The sequence below is a fragment of the Chiloscyllium punctatum genome, chromosome 35, assembly GCF_047496795.1.
Source record: "Chiloscyllium punctatum isolate Juve2018m chromosome 35, sChiPun1.3, whole genome shotgun sequence".
NCBI lineage: Eukaryota > Metazoa > Chordata > Chondrichthyes > Orectolobiformes > Hemiscylliidae > Chiloscyllium > Chiloscyllium punctatum.
The window spans coordinates 43,467,210-43,486,107 of NC_092773.1; positions in this window are offsets into that span (position 1 = coordinate 43,467,210).

Consider the following 18,898-nt stretch of genomic DNA (forward strand, 5'->3'; position numbering starts at 1 on the left):
CACACCAGGGACAAACTATTCCCCTCCTCCATGTGCAGGATCGATCCAATCTGAATTCGACTGCTGAGCCCTTGGAAAATTACATGGTGTTATAGAGTTGTATTCTGGTCGTAATTCATTCGTCGTATCACATTCGGCTTTACCTCCCCTTCATATTGCACTGTTAGGACAGTAAGCCCTCCTACCAGTTGCAATAAAACTGCAAAACTGCACATAGTGGCATTGGGTCAGATTGGGGACAGACGGGGAGAAGTGTAGGCGAGGGCTCGACGGAGTTCAGGAACTGGTGGGAGAGGCAATACAATAACGTTGCCTCTTCTCTGTTATATCAGCACACTAACGGCCCTCATGCAATCTTCTCTATCGCTGTACCAAGATGGCTAATATTGTCACAGACCCTGGCATACTCCTGGCAATGGTGTGTGATCCCATTCCTAATATGTTAGCCTAGCAATTGCCCTTGACCCTATTCACACTCTGTTCCCCTATCAATGGACTGTGAATCCTACAAAGTTCTGTATGCGTAGTCACAACCTGTGTGACCATCCACACTCTCTTTCCTTAGCAACCCCAGCATGTGAACCAATTCTCACCCTCTTAAACGAGCAATCGTTTGTGAACCCATTACAACTCTATTCTTCAAGCAACATACTTTCAGGCCTTCGTCATTCTGTTCCACTGGGAAGAATTTTAAACCATCTTCACTCTGTTCCCCGAGCAACAGCCTCTGAAACCATACCCACTTTTTTCTGGGAGCTTCGTCCTGAGCAAGCACTCCACTCTGCTTTCCTCACAACTACTTCTGAGCCCAACATCAATCTGTTCCCCTCACAACATCCTGTGAATATATCCCTCCTCTGTTTCTCGAGCAATGTCCTGAGAAATTAAAGCAGTACTAATTCAGGTATACGAGCAGTTATCCAGTTAGAACAGCCAATGAACTCATTATTTGCACGACACCACAATAAAACGTTTGAACTCATCGCCAGTCTTTTCTCCCCGCAACAGTCTGAATCCATTCCCACTCATTTTTATTTTTCCTAGCAACGGCCCGTGAAGGCATCTGTTCCTTCGACCATTTCATCCCTACTCAGTTCTGCGACCAACAGCTTGTGAAGACATCATCATCTGTTCTCCGTACTATGACAAATAAACTAATTTCCACTTTGCTGCAGCAGCAAGGGCCTCTGAAACTATTTCCACTCAGTTCGTGTCGCAATGGCCTGTGAAACCAAATCCGTTGGTGTCATTCAGAATGGCATGCAAACCCACGATTTGAGGGAAGTCCGAGCAAAGACCTTTGAACTCATTGCAATCTGTTCTCCCGATAAACAGCCCGTGATCCCCATCATCACACCGTTCCCGAAGCAATGGCCTTAAAACACGCCCTCTCTGTTTTACCCACGAAACGACATGTGACCCCATCCCCACTCTGTTCTCTGAGCAATGGCCTGTCACCGAACCCATCCCAACTTTATTCTCCTGTCAGGCATCTGTGAAACCATTCTCATGTGTTCCCCTCACAACGGGCTGTGGCACGAAACGCACTCTGTTCTAGCAATGGCCTCTGAACTCATGCTGTCTATTCTCTATCAAAACATTGTGACCCAATTTCCATCATACTCACCAGCAACGGTCTGTGAATCCATTCCCACTCTATTGTGTGCAACCAGCTCCGCTCTGTTTCCGCTGGAACTGACTGTGATCCTCTCCCTGAACTTTATTCCTTGCAATGCCCTGTGAACTAATCGTCAAATTTCTCTCCGAAACCGGATAATGAACTATTCCTCATTCTGTTCTCCGAGTAACTGCCAGCGAACACATAGCAACTCTGCTCTCCTCGTAACAGACGATGATCCCCTCCTAACAATTGTGCTGTGCTGTGCTCCTAACAATTTTTTTAACGTCTTCCCAGTCTCTTCTCCTGGCATCGACCTATCTCCACTCCATTTCTGCAACTACTGCATGTGAACCGATTCTCATTGTTTCCCCTAGCAGTGATGTATATACCCATTCCCAGCCTCTTCCCGTATCAAAGGCCTGCAACCCCATTGTCACTGAATTCTCCTTGCAACAAACTGAGAGCCAAACTTCACTCTGGTTTCTGAGCGACTGCCATTGACACTATTCCCCATCTGTTCTTCCAGTAACAGCCTATGACGCATCACTATTATGTTTCCAGAGCAATTATCTATGAAGCCATTCCGATTCATTTGCCGTACCAACGAACTTTGAACGCATCCTCATTCATGTCTCTTTGAAAGAGAATGTAAATTCATCCTTGCACTGTTCTCGAAGCACAGCCTGTGTCTCCATACCTACACTGTTACCAGCAACTGCTTGTGAACCCATCCCCTCTCTCTAAGCTAGTGATAACCTGTGAACACATGTTCATTTTTTTCTCCTTGATAGAGACGGTGAATTCGTTCCTGCTCTGTCACTGTAACGATAGACTGTCAATCCTCTCCTATTCTGTTTTCCTCGGAACAGCCAGTGAGCCAATTCCCACTATGTTCCCCAAGCTACGACCTGTTCGGCGAGAAACGGTCTGTGAACCCATCCCAACTCTGGTCATCTAGAAACAGCCAGACAACACATCCTCACTCTGTTCCCCTAGCAACGGACTTTTAACCAGACTGAAATTGATCCCCTGTCAATGTTATGTGAGTCAATACCCACACTCTTCCTATTGCAACGTGCTGAGAACCTATCCTCATTCTCTCCTCCTTGCAACAGACTGTCAACCGATCCCTTTCTGTTCTCCTAGCCATCTCCACGGAGGATATCCGGACTCCATTCTCCCAGCAACCGGTTTTGAACGCATCCATACTCTGTTCCATGAGCAACGTCTGTAATTTTATTCCTACATTGCTGTTTTGGAAACTCCTTGTGAAACCATTCCCATTTCTGCTTACCTGACAAAGGCCTGTGAATCCATCCTCACTCTTTTCTCCAAACAATACCCAGGAGCACTTGCCTATTCTACTCGACCGGCAATGTACTATCGACCTATCCCGGTCTGTTGCCCTCGTAACGACATTTTAATCTGGAATCACGCTTTTTTCTCGCACTTGCCTCTGACTCCATTCCCACTTTGTTGTCCTGGCAACTGCCTATGAACCTAGACCCACAATGTTGCTACGGAGAAGGCCTGTAAACCCCTTCCCACTCTGGTTATCTATCAATAGACTGTGAAACCATTCCCACTCTGTCGAGCGAGCAATAGCCTGTGAATCGTTTACCACGCTTTTCACCCTGGCAATAGTCTGTGAAACCATTCTCTCTATTTTCCCTCGCAATAAGTTGTTAAACCATTCACACTCTGCTACCCAAGCAATAGTGTTTGAACCGATCCACAATCTTTTCTCCCACAAATGGCCTGTGAACACACCTCCTTGCTGTTACTCTGGCAACAGCCTGTGGCTTCATCCCAACCCTGTTCCGCTATCAACAGAATGTGAGCACATCGAAACTCTTTTCAGCTAATGTCCAGTGAACTCGATCCCATTCTGTTCTCCTTAAAATAGCCTTTGAACAAATCATCACTCTTTTCGTCGTGCAAGAGACTGAATCAATTCCTGCTCTCTTACCATTGCAAACGCTCCACAGCTACTCTGTTCTCCTTGCAACCACCAATGAACCAATTCCCACGCTATTACCCGAGAAAATGCCTGTGAATCTATCCGTAATCTCGAAGCGAGCGAAAGCCTGTAAACACATGCTCACTTTTTTACACTTGAAAGAGTCTATGAATCCGTCCCTGATCTGTTAGCATATCAACAACCAGTGACACACTCCTACTTTTTTCTCCGAACGACTGCCTGTGATCCAATTCCCACTCTATTTCCCGAGCAAGGTACTGCATACCCATCCCTGTATCCATCTACATTCTGTTCTACCAGCAATGCCAACACTGCTGTGTTCCTCTAACAATGGCCTGTTAACCCATCACAATTCTTTTATGCCGGCGACTGCCTCTGACTCAACCCCTACACTGTTCTCCTGACAACCGACTGTTCAGTTATCTCACAACTGTTCTAGCAACACCTTGTTCATGTATCTGCACAACGCTATGCAGCAAAGACATGTGAACCCTTTCCCACTCCGTTTATCTAGCACAATCATGTGAAGACATTCACATTCTATTTCCCAAGAAATAGCCTGTAACTATTGTCCGAGCAAGAGCCTGGAAACACATACCAGCTCTGTTACCTTGGGAATAGCCTCCAATCCTATCCTGTTCCCGTGTCAACAGCCTGTGATCTAATCTACACTTTGTTTCCCGAGTGCCAGCCTGTAACCCGATCCCAACATTGTCTAACTCACAGTGGCCTGTAAGCTCATTAGGTCTCCTCGCAATGCATTTTGAGCCCATCCACACACTGCTTTCCCAGCAATGCCTTGTGATAAATCCCCATTCTTTTCTCCTCCCAACAGAGTGAACGCATCCCAGCAACGGCACATGAATCCATGCCCACTCTGTTCCATAAATCGCCTCTGAATCATTCCCCACACTTTTTCCATGGTAACGTCCTCTGACCTCTTTCTTGCTGTTTGGACAGCATGGCCTGTGAACCTATCCACGCTCTGTTTCCCACGCAACATCATGCAATCCCATCCCCAAACTGTCTCCCTCGTAAAAGACTGCTAACTGTGTACCCCTATCGACAACTTGTGAGCTCATTCAGATTCTGTTCTGTTGGAAACGGCTCGTGATCCATCGCAACACTGTCCCACTCACCAGGGCCGATGAACCAATCCCCTCTCTTTTCCTAGCAACGATGTGTGAAATCTTCCCCAATGCGTTCTCCGAGCAACATCCTATTTCGTCTCCACTCTATTCTCTCAGCAATGGTTGATGCACCCAGCTCCACACTGTTACCCGAGCAATAGCTGGTGACATCAGCCCCCGCCTGTTCGATCAGCAACAGCCTTTGGCTCCATCGACAATGTTCTGTAGAAACGTCATGTGAAACCATGTCCAATCCGTTCTCCTAGAAACGATTCTGACGCCAGCCCCAATCTGTTCTCCGAGCAATGACCTGTGACCTCATCCCCACGCTCATCTCACAGCACTGCCTGTGGCTCCCGTAAACAATATTTCCCTAGCAACGTCCCATCAACCCATCCCCAACTTGTTGTACTAGCAACGTTCTATAGACCCATCCTCAAACTGTTCCACCAGAAACTACCTGTGACGAATCTTTGGCTCTTTTCTCTTCGTAACGGCCTGTGAAACCATTCCCACTCTCTTTGCCTACCAAGCGACTTTGAAACGATCAACACAGAATTGTCATATCGACATCCTGTGAATATATCCCAACACAGGTCCCCGAACAACGTTCGCTGAATCCATATGCACGCTGCTCTCCAAGGTCAGACATTTCACCCAATCCCCATTCTGAACCCCTTGAAACAGGCTCTGGCCCTTGTCCGATTCTGTTTCCCTTGTATAGCCCCGTGAACCCATCAGCATTCTGGCTTTCTCGCAACAGTCTGTGATCCCATCTCTACTATGTTCTCTGAGCAATGGCTTGTGATCCAATCCTCACGCTATTCCCCTAGCAATGGCCTCTTAACCCATTCGTACTCTGTCCCCATAGCAAACGCTTTTGACACCACCATGCATTTGTTCACCTAGCAACGTCCCGTGAATCGTTCCTCACTCTCTTTGCCTGGTAGCGGCCTGTGTCCCCATGTTCACTCTATTCCACGAGCAGCGGCCTGTGAACCCATACCCACTGTGTTCTCCGAGCCACGTTCAGTGAACATATCCCGACTCAATTCTCCTAGCGTAGGCCTGTGAACCCATTCGCTATTCTTTACATCGAGCAATGGTTATTGAACTTATCCCAACTTTGTTCTCCTTGCAAGGCCTGTGAAGCTATCCCCATAATGCTGATCAATCAACTTTCTGTGAAACCATTCCTTAGTATGTTTCTCAGGCAACCAGCTGTGAAAACAAAACTCACTTCGACGCACAAAGGTCGAAGTACTAATGCCTACTCTATTATGTCATCAATGTCCTGTGATGCTATCCATGCTCTTTTTTTCTTGAAATACGTGTCATCCCATCTCAACGTTTATTCTTCCAGCAAAGGCCTATAACTACATTGACACATTGTTCGCCCTCCATCTATCTGTTAAATTATTTTGAACCATGTTCTACTGTTTTAAACCTGTGAATCATAACTCACAACCTTTCCCCAGAAATGGCATGTGCACCCATTCCCACTGTAGTTATGGAGTAATAGCCGATGAAACCATTCCCACTCTGTTTACTAAGTAACAGCCAGTGGAATAATTCCCACTCTATTTACCTCGCAATAACCTGTGAACATATTCACAGTGTCTGTGCCTCGCAACATCTTGTTAGTTCGTTGTTTCAGCAACAGGAAGATCGAGAGCATCGACCAGGGGCTAACGGTTAGGTGAATTACTGATCTAAATGTATACTTCGTGAACAGGCGCCTCACAAACTGAACAGAAGTGGACGCGGGACTGCAGAGTGGATGAACTAATACATTTGGGTGTTAGTAGTACGAGAAGCACTACGTAGGTCATGTCTCCGGCACACCCTCCTACTCGAACCAAATAAAATGTTGTGTGATTTGGATTTTTTTTCCTATAGTCTCTTTGGGAATTTACTATCGCAGGAATGGAGTTTAGGGCAACTGATCATTCCTCCCACAGAACGTTAGAGGTATGATTCACCACTGTTTTCTCTGCTGATATCATCTGCGGCAAGTGAACCCAACTCCAGCTCCACGTAAGGGAACAGGAACCAGTTTTGGATAAACTTCTGATCATTCAAGAGGAGGAGAGGGTTACCGAGAGGAGTTACAAGTAGGGAGTCACACCTCAAGTGCAAGATAAAGGCAGCTGGCTTACAGCCAGGCGACAGAAAGGGAAATGGCAGGCGGTGCAAGGAACTCCTGTGGCGAATCCCCTCAATATTAAGTTTCCCGTTTTGGATACTGTTCGGTGGGACACCACACCAGGTTTGAACATTGGGACACAGGGCTCTGCCATAGCATTTGACCCTGTTGCTGAGAAGGGACGGGGGTAGATGATCATAGCATTAGTCATTGTGGACTGCATCATGATTGGGACAAATCGGAGGTTCTTTGTGAATGAGAGTCTAACGGTTTGTTCGTTGTCTCTCAGGTGCCAGGGTTTGTGATTTCGTGGATTGTATTTTCAGGATCCTTGAGGGGTCGGGGAAGCAGCCCCAAGACATGGTTCATATAGTCAACAGCGAGATAGGTAGGAAAAGTGATGGGGATTTCATGCAGAACTACAGGGAGCTACGTGGGAAGCTTAATGTGACAACAAATAGAGCTGTTATCTCTGGTTTGTTGTCTGTGCGAAATGCTAGCAAGGCGAGGAACAGGGACAGAGTGGAAGTGAACATGCGGCTACAGGGATGTTAAGAGTTAGAGTTTCGGATACATGGATATTTGGGGCTTATTCTGGGATAGGTGGGTCATCTGCAAGCAGGATAGTGTGGAGCTGAACCAGTGGGGTACCTTTACCCTTGGGGGAAAGTTTCTAATACTCTATGGGAAGGGTTGATTTAATTGAGCTGGGCATGAGAACCTAGATTGTCGTTTCGTTATCGAGGAGTTTGAGAGAAGTGAGGTCCGAAATTTGATTTCATGGTCGCAAGAGTTCACCGACAAGCAGGAATGTGGTTTGAAGCCTGTCTACTTCAACTCCAGGAGCATTTGGAATAAGGTAGGTGAACTTGCAGCATGGGTTGGTTAGCAGACACACCATTTTGTTGCAAGTTCGGGGTCATGGATAGAGCAGGGACAGGAATGGTTGTTGCAGTTTCCGGGATTTATGTTTTCAGCAGGAACAGAGAAGATGGTATTAGGCGGGAGGAGTGGCATTGTCAGTCAAGCACAGTATAATGCTGGCAGAAAAGATGTTTGAGTACTCGCCTACTGAGGTACTTCCTGTTGTGGGTAGAAGTACGAAATGAGCGGTCAAACTGTTGTTAGTTATCTACAGGGCTTCGAATATATCTAGCGATGTAGAGGAATGGATAGCAAAGCTGATTCTGGATCGGAGCGTGAATAACATGCCAGTTGATATGGAGGACGAAAACTTTCCAAATATTGACTGAAAAAACTAGAGTTCGAGTGCATTAAATGGGTCAGTTTATGTCCAACGTGTGCAGGATTGTTTCCTGACAGAGGAAGCAGACTAGTCAACAAGAGGCAAATCCACATTGGATTTAACACTGCGAATTTAACAAGGCCAGGTGTTGAATTGGAAGTTTAAGCACTTTCCCGAGTGTAAACAAAATTCGGTTATGTTTACTTTCACGTTAGAACAGGACAGGTATATGAAGTAGGCAAGATTCAGTGCCGGAGGAAAGGCAATTATGATGCGATTAGGCAAGATTTCGGGTGCATACGATGGGGAAGGATACCACAGGAGATGGGAACAATTGAATGTGGAGCTTATTATCTGAACAGCTCTTTCGTGCCATTGAAAAGTGTGTTATAATCAGGCACTGCGGAAGTAATCGAGCGAAGAACCTTGGTTAACTAGGGCAGCTAAACTCTTGTCAAGAGCAAGAAGAAGGCATAATATAGGATGAGACGTGGATGCTCAGTCAGGGCGGTTGAGAGTTACAAACTAGTCAAGAATGGCCTGAACAGAGAGCTAAGAAAAAGCGGGGTAAGACGGGGGCATGAGAAGTCGTTGGCTGACAGGATCAATGAAAGCCCTAAAGATTTATATAGGTACTTCAGAACTAAAAATAAATACGAGAGAATAATTAGGGCCAGTCAAGTATAGTTTTGGAAAATTGTTCGCGGAGTCCAATTAGATGTGGAAAGCGCAAATTAAATAAACTTTATCTGTTTTCACACTAGAAGAAGACATTACAGTCGAGAAGAATACTAAGATGCCGGCTACGAGACAGCACGCGATTGAGTGCCACGAGGAGGAGATATTGACAATTCTTGAGAGTGTTAAAATAGATAAGTCACCGGGCTGGATCCCATCATTCGTATAATTTTCTGGGAAGCCAGGGAGAAGATTGCAGAACCATTGGCTTTGATCTATATGTCATCATTATCTACAGGAAGAGTCCTAGAAAACTGTAGGATAAATAATTTTGCTCCTTTGGTCAAGAAAGGGATGAGAGGCTACCTGAAAAGCTTACACCAGTGTGCCTGACTTCGGTTGTGGATAAAGTGTTGGAAAATGTTATAAGAGATGGCATTTATAACCATCTCGAGAGGAATATGTTCGTTAGAGATAGTAAAAACAGTTTTGCGAAGAGTAGGTCGTGTATCACTAATCTTATTGAATTATTTTAGATGGCAAATAAACAGATGCATGAGGGTAAAGCAGTTGATGTGCTCCGCATGCATTTCAGTAAGGTGTTCGACAATGTTCCCCACATTTGGCGACTGCACAAAATACGGAGGCATAGGATTGATGGTGAATTAGCGATTTGGATAAGAAAATGGCTAGCTAATATAAGAGAGAGGGTGGTGCTTGATTGGAAATATTCATCCTGGAGTTCACTCGCTATTGGCGAATCGCAAAGGTCACTGCTCCTTGTCATTTTTATAAATGTTCGAAATGGGCCCTTAGAATGATGGGTGAGTAAGTCCGCGAGTGACACTGAGGTCAGTGGATTTCTGAATAATGCTGAAGAATGTTGCATGTTACAAAGGGAAATAGATAAGCTGCACGGGTGGGCTGAGAAGTAGCAAATGGAGTTTAATGCGTAAAAATGTGAGGTGATTGACATTGGAAGAAGCAACAGGACTAAAGAATTGCGGCTAATGTTGACATTCTTTGTTCATAAGAGCAAAGAGATCTCAGTGTCCATGTACACAGATGCCTGAAAGTTGCCACCCAGTTTGCAATTGTTGTTAGGAAAGTATATGGCGTGTTACCTTTTATTGGTTGAGGTATTGAGTTTCAAAGCCACGAAGTCATGCTGCAGCTGTACAAAATCTGCTGCGGCCACACCCAGACTACTGCGTACAATTTTGGTCACCACATTATAGGAAGTATGTGTCGGTTTGGGAAAAGTTCCGAGAAGTATTTTCTGGAATGTTTGCATGGTTTGGAGGGAAGGTATGTGAGCCAACGCGGAAGAACTTGAGGCTGTTTTCATCAGAGAGAAGAAGGTTAAGAAGTGACTTAATTGATACATGTAAAATAATCAGACAGTTATATATGGTGGACAGTGAAAGCATTTTTCCATGGATGGCCATGGCTTCAACGAGGTGAAATAGCGAAAGATTGAGCGTGGTAATTATTGGACAGATGTCGGAAGTCATTTCTTTACCCAGTGTCACAGGTACTTCGAAATCACTGCCTGCAACAATTGTTGTCTCACCTTGTTTAAGGGCACTAAAACGGACTGAGAACACATTCCCACTCTGTTCTCCTGGAAACATTCTTTGCACACATCCCCCGCTCTGTTCCCCAACCAATGGCCTGTGAATCCATCCTCTGTGTTTTTGCTGAGTAATGACCTTTGAATCAACCCTAACTCTCTTCTTCGAGCAATAGCCACCTTCACACTGGTCCCCAAGTAACGGCCTGTGAACCCACCTACACCACTGTTCTGCTAGCAACGGTCTCGGAAATCATTCCCACCCTTTTCATCCAGCAACGGGTTGTGAGCAAGTCGCCACACTGAGCCCCAAGCAACGGCCTGACACCCCATCCATCCTGTGTTCCGCTAACTGCGGCCGATGAACGCATGCCCACTCTTCGCTCCCAGCAATATCCGGTAGCCCACCCTCACTCCGATCTCGTAGCAACGTCCTGTGAACACATCCCTGCTCTGTTCCACTAACAACTGCTTGTGAAACCTTTCACACTGTGTTCTCCCAGTAACGGCCTATGAACCCATTTACACTGTTTTCTCTTGACAGCGACCTGCGACCCCATCTGTCTATGCTCTACTAGAAATGGCCCGTGAGCCTATCTCCACTGATTCCTGTTAGCAATAGCCTGTGAACCCATTCCCACTCTGTTTTCCTGGCAGCGACCGGTGTTCCCTTCCTCAGTCAGTTCTCTTGGCAACAGTCCATGAAGTCATCCTCTCTGTCTTCCCACATGAACGGCGTATCAACACATCCCTAAGTCTGCTTTTAATCAAATGGGTTGTGGATCCATCCTCACTCTCTTCTCCTCATTACATAAAGTGATACTGTCCGCACTCTGGTCTCCGAACAACGACCTGTAAAACTAGACCTACTTTGCTTTCATGGCAATGGCCCAAAAACACATCTACACTCCGTATTCCTGGCAATCGTCTCTTAAACCGTCATCACGCTGTTTCCCAAGCAACAGCCAGGGAACCCATCTCTTTGTGTTCCCCGAGCAACTGCCTGTTATCCATTTGCCGCTTTGTTCTCCAGCAACAGTTTCTGAAACCATCCTCACTCTCTACCACTAGCAATGACCTGTGGACCCATCCATTCTCTGTTGTCCGACCAACGTCCTGTGACAATTTCAATACTCTATTCTCCCAGTAAGGGCCTATTAACCGATACCAACTCTGTATTTCCAGCAATTGCTTATGAACTCACCCCACGCTTTTCTCCTAGCAACAATCTGTGACCCCATGCACGCCCCTATCAGTGACTTCTAAGCTCATCCCACTCTGCCTGGCAATGACCTGTAACCACATCCCGACCCGGACTTCCTCGCAACATCCTGAACCAGCACCGTTCCGTTCCCCTACCAATGGTCTGTGCATTCACTCCCAATGCTTTCCCCTTGCAATTTTCTGTGGATCTATCACCACTCTGTTCTCAGAACAGCGGCCTGTGACCCCATCGCCACTCTGTTCCCCCAGTAAAGGTCAGTGAACCAATCCAAATACTCAGCCCCATGCAACGACCTGCGAACGCATCCTGATTCTGTTCTCTTGGAACCGTCCTGTGACAATATCCCCAATCTGTTCTCCTAGAAAAGGCCTGTGAACTGATACGAACTCTTTCCTTCTAGCAGTTGGCTGTGAACTCACGCCCACGCGTTTTGTTCCGAACAACAGTCTGTGACTCCATCCCCGCTCTGTTCTCCTAACAACTGCCTGTGTCCCCATCGCCATCCTTGTTTTCCCTAGATACGGTCTGCGAAGCAATTTCCAATTGTGTTCCCCTTGGTCTCTCGACCAAACCACACTTTGTTCTCCTTGCAACAGTCTATGCCCCCATCGCCAAACTGTCCTGAATCAAATTGCTTGCAATACCATCCAGTCTCTGTACCAATCCCACATCTCTTCCCCCAGCAAAGGCCTGTGGAGAAATGCACACAATGTTCTCCTAGAAAGAGTTCCTGAATCCTCTCTCTCTCTCTCTCTTCCCAGAGGAACGACCAATGAACATTTCTCGACTCTGTTCCCAATGCAATGGCCAGTGAACCCATCCTCAGTTTCTTCTCTGCACTACATACTGTGAACCGTTCCGCGCTGTGCTCTCCAAGCAGCGGACTGTGAAAACAGACCGACCCACTTCACTTTCCAAGAAATGGCCTGTGAACCAAACGACACTCTGTTCTCCCGACAACAGTTTCTGAAAACATCCTCACTCTGCTGTGCTAGCAGCAGCCTGTGAACTCATCCCCTTTGAGATGCCCAAGCAACTGCCAGTGAACCAATCACCAATATGTTTTCCAATCAACGGTCTCTGAAAGCATCCTTACACTGTTCCTTCTACAACTTGTGAACCCATCCAAATTCTGTTCACCTCGCAACGGTCTGCAAACCCATCCCAAATCTGTCGTTCTTCCAATGGCCTTTGAACCAATCCCCTCTCTGTTTTCCCAGTAATGGACTGTGAACCCGTCCGCACGTTTTAGTCCCTTTATTGAACATTGAATCCATTCCTACTGTGTTCCACTAACAACGGCATGTGACATCATTGCCACTCCGTTTTCCGTGTAACATACTGCCATCCAATCCCTGCATTCTTCCACTAGCAATGGCTTGTGACCCCATTACCATTCTGCTCCCCTTGCAATGACGGGTGTACCCATCCCAAATCTCTTGCCCAAGCAACAGCCTGTGATCCCATCCACGTTTTTTTCGAATAGCAACGGCCTATAAGCGGCACGTTGGCACAGAGGTTGGCACTGCTGCCTCACAGCGCCAGAGAACTGGGTTCAATTGCCACCTCAGGCGACTGTCTGTGTGGCGTTTGCACATTCTCCCTGTGTCTGCGTGCGTTTCCTCATGGTGCTCCTTTTTCCTCCCACATTCCAAATATGTGCAGGTTAGGTGAATTGGCCTTGCCAAATTGTCCGTAGTGTTAGGTGAAGGGGTAAATGTAGGGGAATCGGTTTGGGTGGGTTGCGCTTCAGCGGGTTGGTTGGACTTGTTGGTCCAACGGGCCTGTTTCCACACTGTAAGTAATCTTAAAAATGCACATGTTGACTCTGTTCTCCTCGCCACAACCTGTAAGATCATCATTACTGCGAAATCCTAGCAAAGTCCTTTGAACTCATCCATGCCCTGTTCCCCTACCAATGGTCGGCGAACCCATCCCCACCCTGTTCCTCTAACAACTGGCTGTGACCTCATCGCCACTCAGTTCCCCGAGCAACGGTCTGCGAACCAGTCCTAACTCTCTTCACCTGGCAATGGACTGTGAACCCAACGTCACTGTTCTCATTGCAACGGCGTGTGATTCAATCACCAATGCTTTCCTTGCAAAATGGCCCGTGAAATCATCCCTAATTTGTACTGTTACCAATGGCCTGTGAGGAATTCCCTACTCTGTTCTCCAAGAAAAAGCACATGGTCTCAAGCTCACTCTGTCGTTCTTTCAATGGCGAGTGGCACCAATCCCAATCCCAATCTATTCCTCTAGCAAAAGCCTGTGAACCCAGTCGCACTCTGTTCACATAGCAATGTTCATGTTACACATCTCCACTTTGTATCGCGAGCAAAAGCCTGTGTAGCAATTGCAACACTGTTTTCACTGTAAAGGACTGTCACCTATCCCTTCTCTGTTCTACTCGCAACGACCTGTGAGCCCATTATTGCTCTGTCTTCCTAGTAATAGCCTGTGTCCCTGTGCTAACTATGCTCCCATAGCTACTGCTTCTGAACCCAACGCCACACGGACCCTAGTAACGGTCTGGAAGCACATCCCCAACTCTGTTCCCCTAGCAATGGCCTGTGTATCCATCATGATACTTCTCCCCGACGAACAAACTGTAAACGCATCCCCATTCTGCTTCCCTATCAAAGGCATGCGAAACCATCCCCACTACATTTTCCTGAGAAAACCCAGGTTACACGTCTCCACTCTTCCCCGAGCGATGGCTTGTAAACGCATCCCAACTCTGTTCACCTTACAAACGTCCATGGATCCATCCTCACACTTTTTTCCCAGTAACGGACTGTGAGCTCACCCCTACACTGTTCTCCTGCCAGCCGCCTGTGTCACCATCCTCACTCAATTCACTTAGTGACTGCCAGTGAACACATGCCCACTCCATTCGTCTCGCAACAGACACTGACTCAATTCCCCACAGTCGTCTTCTAGCAATGTTCTCTGAAACCATTCTCATTATTTTCTTCTAGCAATGACATATTAACACGTCCCCAGTCAATTTCCCTTCCCTTTGGCTTAATGCCATTCTTTTCCACTAGCAACGACCTGTGAACACATCCCCACCATATTCTCAAGACAAAGGCCTGTGAACCCATTCTCACTCTTTTCGCCTGACAACAAACTGCGACACCATTGGCACTGTTTCCTCCAAGCAGCAGCCTGTGAAGCCATCGCACGGAACGGAACACAAGCGTGATGTAAATTGGAATGGGAGGGGGTATGTTGAGAGGTAGAGAGAGTGCAAGATGGGGTTTGAGTGATGGTGAATATGGCAGGGTGAATAACACCAGAAGGGAAATCAAAGGCGGAGTGAATTGAACCCAACTCCTGCACTCCGCCATCGTTTCCCCCCCTCCACTGCTGACCAGGACTTGGGGCTGTGTCTGTCTCTCTACAAATCAGCTTCATCTACAGAAAGCAATATAGCTAATTCTGCTGCTTGGTACATTTTAAAGTACACATTTTATTCTTTTGCAATGGAAGTGATGGGTGCCGTCAGTGGGATGGTGCCTATTCTGACTGATCTTAGAGTTGAGAGACACAGTGAACGGTCCCTGTAAGCCGTTCAGAGATAAGGTTAGACAAACCACCAGTACACTCAATCTGTTTCCATAGCGTCAGGCTGCTTCGTTACTTAAGCACTGAACTGAAATGATAAAATCCCGGATGGATTGATTAATGAGTGATATTGAATGATTCATGAATTTGAATAAAGGAATATTTCAGCACATTCTTCAGTTACTGGCTGAACTTCGTCTGGGTTACGGCATAAATCGCGGTGTTTGTGCATCAACTGAGGAGCTGCAGCATGAAGCCCATTTCCTGCACAAAAGGTTGGATATACACCGGGGTATATACGATATACCGCATTCGGCCCCATATGGAACACACCATTAGAAGTGACCACAACAGGATGAAATTGGCCGAGCTCACAAACAGTAGAATAATAGATTTTCTTCAAGTTTTCATTTCTGTGCCACACTGAACGTTCCCATTGATGTGAGCCCGGAGACTCCGGCAGGCTCTGCTGGTCACTGAAATGTGTCTGACGGTGAAAACGTTGAACAGCAGAATCAGGAGAAATGGTAGTACCGGAGTCAGAATGTTGTGGATGAACTCGATTGTGAGCCAGACACTAGAGGATTGAACCGTTAGTTTTACCCAACAAAAGCAGGGTGGGTTCCCCAACCGATACCAATTTGTGAGCATAAAATACCAGAAAGTGTTCTTTAAACAGCGCTGTACAGTCACTGTTGCCAGAACTACAGCCGCTGTTTTCGCCCTGCAATATTTAGTTTTCACCTTCTGGCAACAAATGGCCACAAATCGATCAAAGGTGAATGTGACAGTGAACCAGACAGAACAGTCAGTAGCTGCAAAAAGCGACACAGCGTGAATATTATATAATCAGACAGAGCGCATCAGAATATATGACTGTTCTCGATAAAGAATGGCGATGTGTCTTAATATTCGGTCGAGGATAATGACCAGTAGATCCGCAGCTGCCATGGCTCCCAGGTAATGTCTGACACGTCTAGACTATCCACAGTCTTTATAAAGCAGGACGTAGATCGTCATTACGTTAACTGTGAGGAAGGAAAATAAACAAGCTATCAATCAGCCTGGAAGCAAAGTTTGATTGAGGACTCAGTGAGATCTACAAGTATGTCATTGCATTCAGAGATTTTCTAGAATAATTGGAACTGAAGTAACAAATAGAAAGGTCTCAAATTTTCAAAAAACATGATGCAAGACAGTAGAAACCATCCCTCCACATACACACGGACACACATCCATAAGAAGAGATGGTTTTCTGAAAACTCCGACACACTCGACCATTCGAGAGCAGACATAGGTCAATTCTTTCCAGTTCTTAATACAGAGGGTGAAAACCTTGCTGTACTGAAGGATTCTCTCCCAGTTCCTTGAAGACATATGGAGCTTGTAAATTTCTGTCAACACAATCCATTAAGGCCTAGCAATGCTTGAGTTCAAACTCATCACAAGGAGCTGACTTCCCATCCACTGGTGCCTGTCAAATTGTCCCTAATAGATGGTGAGATCCTACACAAATAAACCGCGTCAGTATTTGATATTCAGAAAGGCATAGAATAGAGGTAACTTGGGGAAATACATGCATGTAACCATGTTTTGAAATGAGGCTACATTACAGAAAAGGAAACGCTGGAGTTCTTAAAATGCATATTTGCAGCGAAACCCCAGAATGTGTTTAAGTGTATCCTGGTCGAATGTGGAACGCCACGGATGCAATTTTGGAGCTCAGAGCTGAGACATGTGTATCATTTTTTATAGTTCAGAAAAAGAATCACTGGACACGAACCGTTAGCTCTGATTTCACTGCAGAGATGCAGCAGGCCTGGTGACCTTTCCAAGGAACTCTTTTTTTTGTTTCTGATTTTCAGCATCCAAATTTTCTTCAGTTTTGTTTGTGCCATTGGCAGCCATGGATGAAGGGCTGAATGACTGGAACGCAGCTCATGTTGTGACGTTAGTGTAAAAACCCCAACCTGGAAAAAAGCCAGGGAACTACAGACCGGTGAGTCCAATGTCAGTGGTGGCTAGGTGTTTCGAGGAGATTCTGAGAGACAGGATTTACCAGTATTCTGAAAGGCAAGGACTGATTAGGAACAGTCAGCACGGTTTTGTGCGTGGGAACATTAGTCTCACAAACTTAATTGAAAACTTTCAAGAGGTGACCAAGAAGAGAGATGAAGGAAAAGCAGCATACATTATCAACGTGGAGCTCAGTGGGGCCCAACGAGATTCCGCACTGTAGACAGGTGAATATGGTTAGATCACAGGGAATCAGGGAGAGCGAGCCAATTAGATACAAATGTGGCTGGACAGTCAGAAACAAAGGGTGGTGTGAGATATCCATTGTTACAATTGAACGCCTGTGACCCGTGGTGTGCCACGATGAGCAGTGCTGGGTCCACTGGAGTTTGTTATTTTATAATCGATTCGACTGAGAATATAGGAAGCGTGCACAGTAAGTTGAGAAATGACAGCATATTGGCGATCTAGTGGACAGTGAAAAAGGTCATCTTAGAGGACAATGGGATCTTAATAAAATTAGCCACTGGATTGAGGAACGGCACTTGGAGCTTCAAGCTGATAAATATGGGAGGTGTTGCATTTTGTAAGGCAAAACAGGGCAGGATTTACACTGTTAACGGTGGGATCTTGTCGAACAGAGACAGAGTGGTGCAGGTGCATTGTTAAATGAAAGGGACATTACAGGAAGACAGGGCAGTGAATGAAGAGTTAGAGATTATGCAGTTATGGAAATTTCACTGGATTCCGAATCCAGACCAGGCTAATGCTCTGGCAGCTTGTGGAAGTTAGAACTTTTCAATAAAATATTGAGATGTAAAACAGGCGAGCAGGTGGCTCAGTGGTTAGCGCTGTTGTCCCACAGTGCCAGGAAGCCGATTTCAATTCTCAGCAACAGTGGATTTGCACACTCTCCTCGTGTCTGTGTGGGTTTCTCCCGGTTGCTCCAGTTTCCACCCACAATCCAAATATGTGCAGATTTAGCGAATTATCCATGCTAAATTGCTCAAAGTGTTCAAGGGTGTATAGGTTATCTACATGAGCAAGTAATAATAAGGGTGGAGAATGGGTCTGGATGGGTGACGTTTCATAGAGTCGGTGTGGATATGTTGAGCCGACGGGCTTGATTCCAATCTGTAGGGATTCCGTGAAAATATGGTGTAAGTAAAAGTGAACTTAAAGTCAACATCGATTGTAAACCGCAATTTGCTTCTCAAATGTACTTACAAGAAGCAAATTGCCTGCGTCTTCCTGGTCTCGCCTAAATTTGACCCAGATGCACAGACATGTGATAAATTCTTCAATTGTCTCTGAACCGGTCAACAAGGCACTGAATTCTTCAAACTGCTCCGAGGGTTTAAAGGATAAAACTGGAAAGGCACTGGGCACTAGCCTCAGTATTGGAAAGGGGAACGGGGAACACATTCCTGTCGATCCAGTAGAGACTTCCTTCCTAATGTCGGAGAGCTTGTGACAACATTTAGAGAGATTTCAAACAAATTGAACAGAACCATGGTGAAAGGAGTAGGCCATAGAACACATAGAGCCTCCAGCATTCTAATTCATTGTCGAACATCTCCTCAATGCACCTGTTCCACACAGTGTGAACACATCCCCAAATGAGATTAACCATCGGGAAAAAATAAACAACAGTTGTCCATGTGGTCTATCGATTTTGTTTCACCTGTCACACTCGTTGATTCAAAGCGATT